The following is a 13,414-nucleotide window of genomic DNA, read 5'->3' on the forward strand; positions in this document are numbered from 1 at the left end:
TGGTCCCTGGTTCTTTTCTTCTTTCTATTCCTCTGGGGTGGCTTTCAACCTTGAGGTCTTACAGTCTTTGAAGATGCATCTTAGGATCCAAGATGGTTGTGTCAACCAAAAGATATCTGAGACAGGTCTCAATCAGTTTAGAAAGTTTATTCTGCCAAGATTAGGGATGTGCCTGTGACTCAGCTTCAGGAGGTCTTGACATGTGTCCAAGGTGGTTAGGGTACAGCTTGCTTTTATACATTTTAGGAAGACATAAGACATCAATCAATATGTATAAGATGTACATTGGATTGTGACAATTTGAGGTGGGGGCTTCCAGGTCATAAGTAGATAAGAAACAAAAGGTTGTATTCTTTTGAGTGCTTGATCAGCCCTCCACTGAATGCACAATTTAGTCTGGCTCAGTGAATCTTCATTTTTACACAAACAAAAGGCAGAGGAAGCAATTGGATATGAATTTGTCTCAGATGCTGAGTTCTATCTGTCCTTTTTCCACAGGGAACTTCCTTGTGGACAAATTATGAGGGAAGTATGTGGCTTTTTGTCTTTGTAGCTATCTTATAAAATGGAAGGCAGGTTTGTCTGACATAGTTCCCAGCTTGACTTTTCCTTTGGCCTAGTGATTTCGGGGTCCCAAGATTTATTTTCCTTTCACAGCAGCCAGGTCTCCAGATATTATATCCACATTCAGGAAATGAGACAAAGAAAAGGGGAAGGGGAGTTAGCTTTCTCTAAGTCGTTCTACTGGAAGTCCCATATGGCATTAACTCATATCTTTTTGGCCAGAATGTAGTCACAAAGGAGATGAAGAGGTGGCATTTTTCTGAGTACATTGTTACCTTGAATAAAATCTGTTATTGCTATGGAAGAGGTCAGCATATTGAACAGACAATATGGACTTCAAAGACTAAATTTTGAGACTTGAGAAAAGATAGTTACAGAAGAGCCCATAAGTTATCTTTGCTTACCTGTTTGCTAGACTGAGTCTAAACTAGCTGAATAAACTAGTGATCCCAGACACCTATCTGGTTATTAGAAGAAAAAGAAACCATCACTGAGCTATTGGTGGTGGTGTGGATGGGAATTTTATCTTCCATTTAAAATTTTCTGAGCCCCTCCCCATCTGACTGTTGTGAGCCCACAAAGTAAGCCATCATGCTGTTGAATTAAATCCCAGCTTGTCCCCCCGATCCTGAAACATCATTAAAACTAGGACTTAATTAAATTTTTTGTCTTAAAAATTTTTGAGACAGAGGCTCACTGTGTTGCCAGGTGCCAGGCTGGAGTGCAGTGGCGTGATCTCGGCTCACTGCAACCTCTGCCTTCTGGGTTCAAGCAATTCTCCTCCTGAGTAGCTGGGACTACAGGCGCATGCCACCACGCCCAGCTAATTTTTGTATTTTTATTAGAGACGAGGTTTCACCATGTTGGCCAGGATGGTCTCGATCTCTTGACCTCATGATCTGCCTGCCTTGGCCTTCCAAAGTGCTGGGATTACAGGCGTGAGCCACCGTGCCCAGTGGCCTTCAAATATTTTAAAAATAAAATTCAGAAAAAAATTTAGAAAAGTACAAAGGACAGTAAATAAAACTCTTATGTACCCATCAGTGATAATAGAAAATTAACATTAATATCTACACATGATTATAAAAAACTGCATAGTCACCTATTATATTCTGTAGCTTATATTATGAATTCCTGTTGCTACTTAAATTGTCTTCCAAATTATTTTGATAATTTTCTGCATCTGTGGATTCAACAAATCGTGGATCAAAAATATTTGGAAAAGCCAATAAACAATGACAATACAACAATAGAAACAATGCAATGTTTATATTTAACAATAATAAAAATAATATAAATGTTATAAAAGTATAACAACTATTTACACAGCACTTACATTGTACTAAGTGTTATAAGTAACCTAGATATGATTTAAGTACACAGGAGGATGTTCATGAGGAGGTTCATAGGTTATATGCAAATACTATGCCATTTTATATCAAGGACTTAAGCATCCACAGATTTTGGTATCTGGGGATGAGGGCAGGATCAGAATCAACCCCCCAGGGATACTGAGGTATGACAGTACAAATAACACTCCAACAAAAATCAAACAAAGATGTGTTGTAAGAGCTAAAGTCAGGGCCAGCATTGTGTGTGTGTGGACACCTGCAGTCACACAGAGCCACTGTATTCAGAAGGGCCTCATGTCTGGTTTAACACTCTGCTGTAGCTGTCTTGAAATTCGCTGTATTAGGTTGGGGCAAAAGTAATTGCGGTTTTGCCTTTTTTCTTAAGTGATGGCAAAAACCACAATTATGTTTGCAGTAACCCAATAATTTTTTAATAAGGGCCTCACGCTTTTATTTTGTACAGTTTATTTTGTACTTTATTGTGTACAGAACCTGAGCAATACGCATGTGTAGAAAGATACAATATTGATGTATTAACTGACTTGTTTATTTCCCCATCCTCCTCTGTCTCCTGTGACTCTCTTCACCTCCACTGGGGCAGCTCCTGGGAAGAAATGACAGAAGAGAAAGGAAGACTGGGCGGGCAATTCTCTGCATTTGGCTTTAAAATAGGCCATTGTAAACAATTGCCTTGAGGGAAAAAAGAAAAGCGTTTTGGTGAGTTGCGAAAGCCTGGATTCTAAAGGCTCCAGTACAGAACAATAGTTTTAGAAGAAATGTTCTCAGTTTTAGACAGTTTTTCCTCCCCTTCGATTGAAATCTCCTTAAGAAAGCAGAGTCGGTGATATATAAACACTGATGTTTTCCACGGAGGGATCCTTTGCTTGGGTCCCCACTGCTGGGGCTGGTCCTTTGAGAAAGCTTTGGAGATCCAGCAGCAGGGAAGAGCTGTGCCTCGCTTCCAGTGTGGAGCTAGGAGAGGGGCAAGCTTCACAGATGCCCACTTGGCAGCATGGCGGGGAAGCAATGGAATAGAAATGATGGAAGGAAGGGGTATCTGAACAGAGAAGCCTGAGACACCCTCACATGGTCCCTGAAACCCAGGAGGGCTGGGGGAACAACAGGATGCTTTCTGGAGAGACCAAGCGATGGTCAAAGGCCATGGATAGAAAGCTGGACCCAAGAGGCTTTATAGATGGAAATGAAAGGGCTCTGTGTGTACTTATGTCCCGAGCCTGGGTGAGACAGAGGGTATCCCAGAGGATGCCAGTGAGGTCAGACAAGCACCAGGACCAGAGCCCTTGCCTGATGCTTCAGAACTGCCTAACCCACCCCCACCAAATTAGGCCCATCCATAGGCAAGAACAGTCCCCTTAATATTAGATATCAAGGTAATGAGATATGATCTAGAAAATGTCAGTTGCAAAAAAAAAAAAAAATTTTTTTTAAATTTACTAAACTTGCACCTGTGACCTGAGATTCTTACCTGTGACACATATTTTTCATGGGTGCTAATATTTGAATTCACACATCTCCTTAGAGCTCACCAAACACCTGAAAAAAAAAATGTGACTTAAGAATAAACACTCTTCTGTTCTTTGAAGTGTTTTTACATTTCATTAATAGTTGAACTGGTGTCTGGCTCCTAAGATACTTTGATAAACATATCAGACATAGACATTATTTACATCACGTTTATAATTTTAGTGGAGTGATTTCTCAGACTTGGCACACTTCAGCAGTGGAACCCTCTTTTTAAACAAAATATAAAGAACCCCTGTGTACAGATAGTTAGGACTGGTTCTCTGGCGAAGATGAGAATCTGCTCCTTCCTTACGTCCCCTTTCACCCTCAAAGGAGACCCTGGAGACATTCTTTTTAACCCTGGTGGCTCATGTGCAAGCTTGGAAGCCACCTAGCAATCAGATGGCTCCAGTCCTGATTGTCTAGGGAAGAAGAAATGATAACAGCTCACTTAGCTGGCTGACCCTTGGTTCCCAAGTCTGTGAAATGAGCAGAATAGACCAGCCCAATGGTGTAATTGTCACAAGAATCTACTCAATGACTTTAAGGATGTCTTTGCTTGGGCCTCCCACTCTCTTCTCCCCATGCTGAGATTAGTCTGAGGCGGGGCCCAGGAATCTGCATTTTCAAAAGGCTACCCCCAACCCCAGTTATTCCAATATGCATCCAGTTCATCTTGGAGAAAGATGAACTTGGAGGACTGTTATAAAAAATAAAACGCCATGAATAGGAATTTGAGAGAAGAAACATCTTAGCCAAATCTTTAAGTGACTGGAATAATTTCCTGGTTTACCTTAATTGGATAATCCAATTGGAACAAATTCTGGAGGGTAGAAGGAGTTTTGAGGACTCACAGGAAGTAGAAATAATACACTTCCATTTTCAATTTCAGTGGTGTTAAATGAGACAGTGAAGCAGAACAAAATCTATTCTCCTAAGAATGCAAGCATTTCTCTCTAGAAAAGAGTCCTTGAAATAGTTATTTGTCCTTGGCTTTTTGGAAAATCATGGCTCAATGCCAGGTGGGCATAGAATACTGATAATTTAATTCATGTAAATGTCAATATTGCCTTCATTAGGTAAAAATGCTAAAATCAGTGTTTGAAAATTTTGGAACCTAGATACCATATAATTAAATTACGTCTCAGCTACAATTTTGCCTTCTTTGAGAAGAGTATTATTCTATTTTTGTTAAATATTTAAAAATTAACCTACAAGGAAATGAAAATCATTTTAATCTTGTCTCATATTTGTTTAATAATCTCAAATGATTAATTTTCTAATTAAGGAAATGGAATTGATTTTGGAAAGTTATGTAGTATTCATGGTTGAAGTTTTCAATATTTCACTATGACATTTAGCCTAGCTTAATAAAAATTCTTCTGCAGTTTTCTAGCAGAGCTTTCCCAAAATGTGTCTTATTGCCACTGCAAGAGGTTAATAGAGGTCACATAGACAAAATATTTCTTTACTGAAAGAAGCTTGGGGAACACATCATATATATATATATATATATATATATATATATACATATATTTGAATTTAAATTTTAAATACCCTAATTAAAGTTCTTAGAAATTCCCTTTATAATAGATGATTTTACTTTGAGGCTATTTATAGACTTAGTATAAAATGTAGATACAGACCTTATTTAAGTTGTTACTTCCAGCCCCATCTCTGTTTAGTCAGAGAACACAAGGAGGAGGGTCTTATTTGTGCCTTCTGATTCTTTGTTTGCATATGGAGACAACTGACAGATTATTTGCTAACTCTAAGCAGCTCTCTGTGACTCAAGTAGATCAAGGTCTAAGTAGTAAGGTTTTTCTCAGAGTTCTGAGGGATATGTTCATGGAAAAGACACAATTTTGGGGTGAGTTGTTGGAGATGTTTATCTCTTCATCAGGGTAAAGTCCTGCATGTGATGAGTAGCTGGACTATCCAATAGTGCAGTCGCTGGCCACATGTAGTTATTTAAATTTAAATGAGAGTTAAGCAAAATTAAATACAATTAAAAATTCATCTCCACAGACACACTAGTCACATTTCAAGTGCTCAGTAGCTACATACCTTTTTTTCATCATCGTAGAAAATTCCACTGGAAACACCATTGTAAAATATCAGTCCTAGTTCTTGAACTCTAACTCAGGATTAGAATTTTGCATACCCTCATTGGTCTGGGGCCTCTCCCATCCATCTACATTGAGTTCCGTGTCTTGACAATTGGTTTTCATTTCATAATTCATGCAATTTTGTCTCTCAGTACTATTGTGGATTCTACTTTAACATTTAGGTACTGTTACAATCCCTCCCTTTGTTAGTTAGTCAATTTTTCATGGTCTTGTGGGTTGGCTGGGCTCAGTTGGTGGTTCTTCCTCTTCACATAATATTCGCTAGGATCCCTCATGTGACTACAATCTGCTGGGAGCTTGGCTTGAGCTGGAATGTCCAAGATAGCTTCACGCACATGTTGGGCACTTCACCTAATGTGGCTGCAAGCTGGCTGGGCCTTTCTCTCTCTTATATTGTGGCCAACCGCAGGTTTCACTCCATAAACAAGTAAAAGCACAAGCTGCCAGATCTCTCGAGGGCTGGGCATTTGCACAGCACCACTTCCATCATATTCTATAAGTTGCAGCAAATCACAGTGCCAATAAGAGTCAAGAGGAGGTGAAACAGTTTTTACTGTTGATGGGAGGAGCAGCTTGCTGGTGTTAGAAAGGAATGGATTTTTGGTAGTCATCTTAGCAGGTTTCTATACTTTTTTGTAGTTTAATCCCCCTTTTGTCATCATCTAAGACAGTTTTTAATGATACATACCACAACTATATAGTTAATATATTTAGTAATACCCATTCACTCTCTAATTTTTATACACAGTAATATATACTTACAAATAGTATTTTCTACAGCATCTAGGAACCAGAGGTGAAGTCATAAGCTGTTGAGGTAAGAAAGTTAGGGGAAGAAGAGTGTGAAATGATTTTCCTTCAAACCTTTCTATTCCAACCCCCTCTTGAAAAATTACAGAGCACATAAGTGTAGTAAAAATCTGATCAGTTATTCAGAAAATATAATTTTTTTTCCAATGGGAATTTGGGTTTGTCTTCATTCATACTTGCCCATCATGAAATGATTTCCCCATTTTGCTTTGAAATGTTTAAAAGAAATTATTAGGCAGGTAAGTTTTAAGTAAAAGAATATGTGATGCCAAGACCCATTCATAATTTAAGCATGCAATTGAAAACCAAGATACCATATTTTACAAATTATATTCTCCACAGGTAGAACACTGATATTGCCCAGGGTAAAAATGTGTGTATGTGTGCATATGCGAAAATTTGTGTGTGTTGAGAAAGTGAGAGTAATATAAACATGTAAGAATATAAATTTAAACATATTTCAGAAAATATTTTGACAATATTTATAAAACTTAAAAGGCATGTCATTTAAATAAATATTTCTGCTTTTGCGAGTTCACCATTACTCCAATAAATCCTTAGTGAACCTTCCCCTTGTTAACATACTCTATATATTTACTGATTCTGTGTGTGTGTGTCTTGAGGAAACACAGAAATATCAAATTGTGAGATAACAATCATTCTCAAGTAAGTCACATCAGGATCTGCATGTTCCTTTCTGAAAAGAATGACTTCACATTATTCCCACAAACTGAACATGAATGATTGCAGAGTTTATGGAAAATCTATGTTCAAAAATCTATTCCAGCATATTGTTTAATATCACTTTACCAAATTAGCAACAGTTACTTCCTCTTAGAACAATTCTCAAAGGGGCACTCACAGCGATTTCTGCCTTAATCAAAAGAGCCAGAACCTACTCTGTCTTTGAAGATCTCACTCACAGTAGGCCAACTACCCATGATCATGTTGGTAAAACATTGTGAGTCCAGAGAGCTTAGATATTTGAAAGAGTTCTGCTCACAAGCAATGAACTGAAGCCAATGTGATAATATCTGAATTCTGGATAATATTCACTTGAGTAGAGAATAAAGAGGAAAACCATGCAAATACATGGAAATTAAACAACTTGCTCCTGAATGCCTTTTGAGTAAATAATGAAATTAGAAAGAAATCAAGAAGTTCTTTGAAACTCATGTGAACAAAAATAACAACATACTAGAATCTCTGGGACACAGCTTAAGCCATGTTAAGTGGGAAATGTATAGCACTAAATGCCCGCATCAAAAAGTGAGAAAGATCTCAAATCAGCAACCTAACATTACAACTAAAAGAGCTAGAGAATCAAGAGAAAACCACTGCAAAGCTAGCAGAATACAAGAAGTAACAAAATTCAGAGCTGAACTGAAGGGGATCGAGACATGAAAAGCTATTCAAAAGATCAACAAATCCAGGAGTTGTTTTTTTGAAAAAAAAAAAAAAAAAGAAAAAAATTAGATAGGCCACTCTAGACTAATAAAGAAAAGAAAGAAGATCCAAGTAAATACAATCAGAAATGATAAAGGGGATGTTACTGCTAATCCCACTGAAATACAAATAACCATCAGAGAATATTAAAAACACCTCTTTGCACACAATCTAGAAAACCTAGAAGAGATGGATAAATTCCTGGGCACATACACCATCTTGAAACAAAACCAAAAAGAAATTGATTTGGATCAATAATGGGCTCCAAAATTGAATCAGTAATAAACAGTCTACCAACCAAAAAAAGCCCAGGACCCTATGAATTCACAGAATTCCACCAGACGTACAAAGAAGAGCTGATACCATTCTTACTGAAAGTATTCCCAAAACCCAAAGAAGGACTCCTCCCTAATTTATTCTTGGAGATCAGCATCATCTTGATATCAAAACCTGGCAGAGACACAACAAAAAATGAGAGCTTTCAGCCAATATCCTTGATGAACATTAATGCAAAAATCCTCAATAAAATACTTGAAAACTGAATCTAGCAGCACATTGAAAAGCTAATCTACTATGATCAAGTAGGCTTTATCCCTGGGATGTAAGGTTGGTTCAACATATACAAATCAATGAGTGTGATTCATCACATTTATAAAACTGAACACAAAAATCACATGATTCTCTCAAAAAAGACTTTTGATAAAATTCAACATTCTTTCATATTATAAGCTAGTTATAGAAGGAACATATCTCAAAATATAAGAACCACCTATAACAAACCTACAGCCAACATCATACTTAATGAGTGAAAACTAGAAGCATTCCCGTTGAAAACCGGCACAAGACAAGAATGCCACCTCTCACCACTACTATTTAACATAGTACCAGAAGCCCTGGCCAGGGAAATCAGGCAAGAGAAAGAAAAAAAAGGGCATCCAAAAAGAAGAAAGGAATTCAAACTATCCCAGTTTGCAGATGACATACTTCTATATCTAGAAAACCCTGTAGTCCCAGACCATAAGCTCCTTCAGCTGGTAAACAACTTCAACGAAGTTTCAGGATGCAAAATCAACATACAAAAATATCTAGCATTCCTATACAACAACACCAGCCAAGGCAAGAGCCAAATCAGGAATGTAATCTCATGAATCATTGTCACAAAAACAATAAAACATCTAGGAATACAGCTAACCAGGGAGGTGAAAGATCTTTACAATGAGAATTACAAAACATTGCTCAAATAAATCCCAGATAACACAAACTAACGGAAAAACATTCCATGCTCATGAATTAGAAGACTCACTATCATTAAAATGGCCATACTGCCCAAAGCAATTTATAGATTCAATGCTATTTTTATCAAACTACCAATGACATTCTTCACAGAACTAGAAAAAAACATCTTAAAATTTATATGGAACAAAAAAAGAAACCAAACAGCCAGGGCAATCTTAAGTAAAAAGAACAAAGCTGAAGGCATCACATTACTGGATTTTGAATTACACTACAGGGTTATAGTAATCAAAACAGCATGGTACTGGTAAAAAGACAGACACATTGACCAATGGAACAGAATAGAGAACTCAGAAATAAGGCCATACACCTACAGCCATCTGATCTTCAACAAAGCTGACAAAAACAAGCAATGGGGAAAGGATTCCCTGTTCAGTAATGGTACTGGGATAACAGGCTAGCCATATGGAGAAAATTGAAACTGAACCCCTTCCTTACGCCATTTACAAAAATCAACTCAAGATGGATTAAAGACTTAAATGTAAAACCCAAGACTATAAAAACCCTGGAAGACACATGCAATACCATTCTGGCCATATAAATGTGCAAAGATTTCATAGCAAAGATGTCAAAAGCAATCTCAACAAAAGCAAAAATTCACAAATGGGTTCTAATTAAACATAAAAACTTTTGCACAGAAAAGGAAACTATTAACAGGCTAAACAGCAACCTACGGAATGGGATAAACTATTTGCAAACCACACATCTGACAAAGGTGTAATATCCAGAATCTACAAAAAAATTAAATTTACAAGCAACAAACAACCCCATTAAGAAATGAGCAAAAGACATGAACAGACACTTTCCAGAAGAAGACACACATATACCCAACAAGCTCAATATCACTGATAATTCAAGAAATGCAAATCAAAACCACAATGAGATTACAGTCTCATGCCAGTCAGAATGGCTCTTATTAAAATGTCAAAAGATAACGGATGCTGGTGAGGTTGCGGAGAAAAGGGAATGTTTATATGCTGCTGATGAAAGTGTAAATTAATTCAACCACTGTGGAAAGCAATGTGGTGACTCCTTAAAGAGCTAAACACAGAACTACCATAGAACTACCATTCAACCTAGCAATCTCATGACTGACTACCCAAAGGAAGATAAATCATTCTACCATAAAGGCACACGCACACATATGTTCACTGCAGTGCTATTCACAATAGCAAAGACATGGAATCAACCTCAATGCCCATCAATGGCAGACTGGATAAAGAAAATGTGGTACATATACATCATGGAATACTAAGCAGCCATCAAATAGAATTACATCATGCCCTTTGCAGAAACATGGATGGAGTTGGAGGCTATTATATTTAGCAAACTAATGTAGGAACAGAAAACCAAACACTGCATGTTCTCACAAGCGGTAGCTAAATGATGAAAACACATGGGCACATAGAAGGGAACAACAGACTGGAGTCTATAGGAGAGCGGAGGGTAGGAGGAGGGAGAGGAGCAGAAAAAAATAACTGTTGGGTACTAGACTTAGTACTTGAGTGACAAAACAATCTGTAACAAAGCCCCATAACACAAATTTGCCTATGTAATACACCTGAACCTAAAAGTTAAAATATTAAATTAAATTAAATGTAAAAAGGGAAATAACCATACTAGGGCTTGGTTACATGGATTGTGTACATCCATATGAAGAAATATGAATAGGAGCTTCAGTAGTGCAATCAGTTAGCACTCAGCACTTATACCACAAAAGAGTATGAATGTATGTAGCCATTAAATTGAAATATTGAACTACATATATATTTGCAGAGCAAGATATGCAAGATATGCTAAATGAAAAAAGAAATGTGCAGAACAGTATGCAAAATATGTATTCATCTGAGTAAACAGAAAATTGTGTTTTCTTGTGTGTTTGAATATAAATAGAAGCTTTATAAAATGGTCTATGTAAGAAATCTAACATTGGCCATTTCTGGGAAGAATTTGGGATGGGAATGGAGGAAAATTTGCTATACCTTTCTTATTATTTACCCTTCAAAAAACTACAAGCAAGCATTATTTTTATATATTTTAAGAAACTAAATGACAAAACAATTGGCAAAAAGGAGAAAGAATTAAAGATAATATGTTCTAAAACAACTCTATATGAATGTAGTTAAATGATCATTTTAATGTGAAACACATGGCAGTCAATGGCTTTGTAATGGATGAGGAAGAATTATAGGGTTTGGAGCCAGACAGATCCAAGATTAAATCCCAATAGCACAGCAGTTAGTGTAAAGCTCTGGGCAGGTCATATAAGCTTTCTGAAACTCACTTTTCACATCTGTCAAATAGAGGTAATCATACATTTCTTACAGGCTCATCATGAGAATGCTGATGATAGTAAAATACTTGGCTTACTGTGTGCCTCACAATAGATGTTCAATAAATGGTTGGCTGTACTCATTACACTATACACAAGCTGTGTGGACTTGGGAACATTTCAACATCTCTCAACTTCAGTTTCTGCATCAGAAAGCAGAAAAAAATTATTTTCCGTCATATTGACTGCAAGGAGCTGAGCTCAGGCAATTGGCAAATGGTATTTTTAATGTCTCTCTACAAATTTCCTGAAAGCTACAAGTGGAGGTAGTTTTAAACTCATGGAATAGAGGGAAACTATTTGTTTCCATTAAATCTCCTCCATGATCAGCCCACAAAGGTCAATTCTAGTTGAATTCATTCCCAATGGCATTCTCTTTTTATGCCTCCTTGCTCAAAACCTTCTTAGTTGATTTCTGTATTGAAGACTACCAACTCAAGTCCCTGGGCAGTAATGACAGTTTACATCCTACCGAATTTACTTTAATCAGAAACCACATCCTAGCAAATGTATTTTAATCAGAAACCACATCTCAGTCCGGCTACATTAAAAAATAATTTTTTGAATAAAAATTTTTATTATGGGTTTTCTGGTTACATTCTATAAATATTTCCGCACATTGACAACTGTGTATATTAGATCCTTTTGTCCAAAAATACTGGTTGATTCAAGTATTTTTGTATAGTAATAGAAAAAAATTCATCTCCTAGAAGTAAAAGGAAAAAGAGATTCGTTATCTGTGTTTAACAAAGGCCTCTGAAAAATGCCAGACCAGCCTTCCATGTGAAGCCACTCAGCTTGGTTTATTTATCATGCATATTTTGTGAGTATGAAAAGGTATTTCATATAAAAGTCTTAGAGCAAATATACCTCTCAGTCATTTCAATTTACTCTATGAACAAATTCTATAAAATATAATAAAATTTAATCAATTGACTCTTTAGTCTTTCAACTAGATATTATTAACACATTCAACAAATTTAATGTTTACTTAATATCATCCTATTCAAAATTCAGTCTATGTTCAAATGTCTCTGATGTTGTAAAACATATTGTTGATTCAGAGTCCAAACAAGATCTATGTAGTGTATTTGTCCATATGCCTCAATTATACAAAACCAAACTTACAGACCTAAAATGGGGAATGGCCAAGTCCACAATAATTATGGTAGAATTTACATGCTTGTTTCACTGAGTGATAAAACACATAGTCCAAATATCATTCAAGGTATAGAAAACTTGAATAATAGGATTAACAGACCAGTGACATGTTTTTCAAGGGTACATGGAACAAACAAGTGATCACACATCTCTGCAAATCTGACAGGAGTAAAAACAAATAGAATGTGCCCTTTGATCATAATGGGGTTAAAGTAGAAATCAGTAACAAAAAGAAAACTAGAAAGCACCCCAAATCTTTGGAGATTAAGCAAATATATTTACATAGTTTATGAATCAAAGAAGAAGTCACAATGGTAGTATCTGGAATATACTAACCTGAATGTATACTCTAATAAACTATGCAAATAAATTGAAAGATTCAATACTATAGCGGTGTCAAGGATATGTATAGTTACATGGAAAAATTTTACGTGGAGGAACGATGGCCTAAAATGAACCAAGATACAATTGTCTCACTTATTTTTTATTGCAGTAAAATATACACAACAAAATTTTACCATTTTAGCCATTTTAAAATTAACAATTCAGTGGCACTTATTGCATTCACGGTGTTGAGCAACCATCACCAGTACTTTGCCACTTCTTGTGGCTAAATGATATTCCACTGTAGGGCTATGCCGTATTTGTTTGTCCATTCATCAGTGGCTGGGTTGCTACCACATTTTGGTTACTGTGAACAGTGTTGCCATGAACATTCTGTACAAATTTTTGTTTGAACACACATTTTCAATTGTTTGTGGTGTATACCTAGGAGTGAAACAGCTGGATCACGATAAGTCTAT

The 13,414-nt window shown here is 36.5% G+C and overlaps 1 long non-coding RNA gene across 2 annotated transcripts in view; it reads right to left on the reverse strand.

The window, feature by feature from the left end:
• Positions 1 to 1,607: 1,607 nt before the first annotated feature.
• The window catches only part of LOC104651510 (uncharacterized), a 48,829-nt gene continuing 37,022 nt past the window's right edge, over positions 1,608 to 13,414 (reverse strand). For both annotated transcript variants that reach the window (XR_744970.3, XR_012512824.1), the window contains exons 3-5: positions 6,332 to 6,378; positions 3,403 to 3,470; positions 1,608 to 2,520 (exon numbers count right to left, since the gene is read on the reverse strand). This is a non-coding gene — a long non-coding RNA (uncharacterized LOC104651510). The remainder of the gene's footprint in view (positions 2,521 to 3,402; positions 3,471 to 6,331; positions 6,379 to 13,414) is intronic.

The sequence above is a fragment of the Saimiri boliviensis genome, chromosome 12 (assembly GCF_048565385.1).
Source record: "Saimiri boliviensis isolate mSaiBol1 chromosome 12, mSaiBol1.pri, whole genome shotgun sequence".
Taxonomy (NCBI): Eukaryota; Metazoa; Chordata; class Mammalia; order Primates; family Cebidae; genus Saimiri; species Saimiri boliviensis.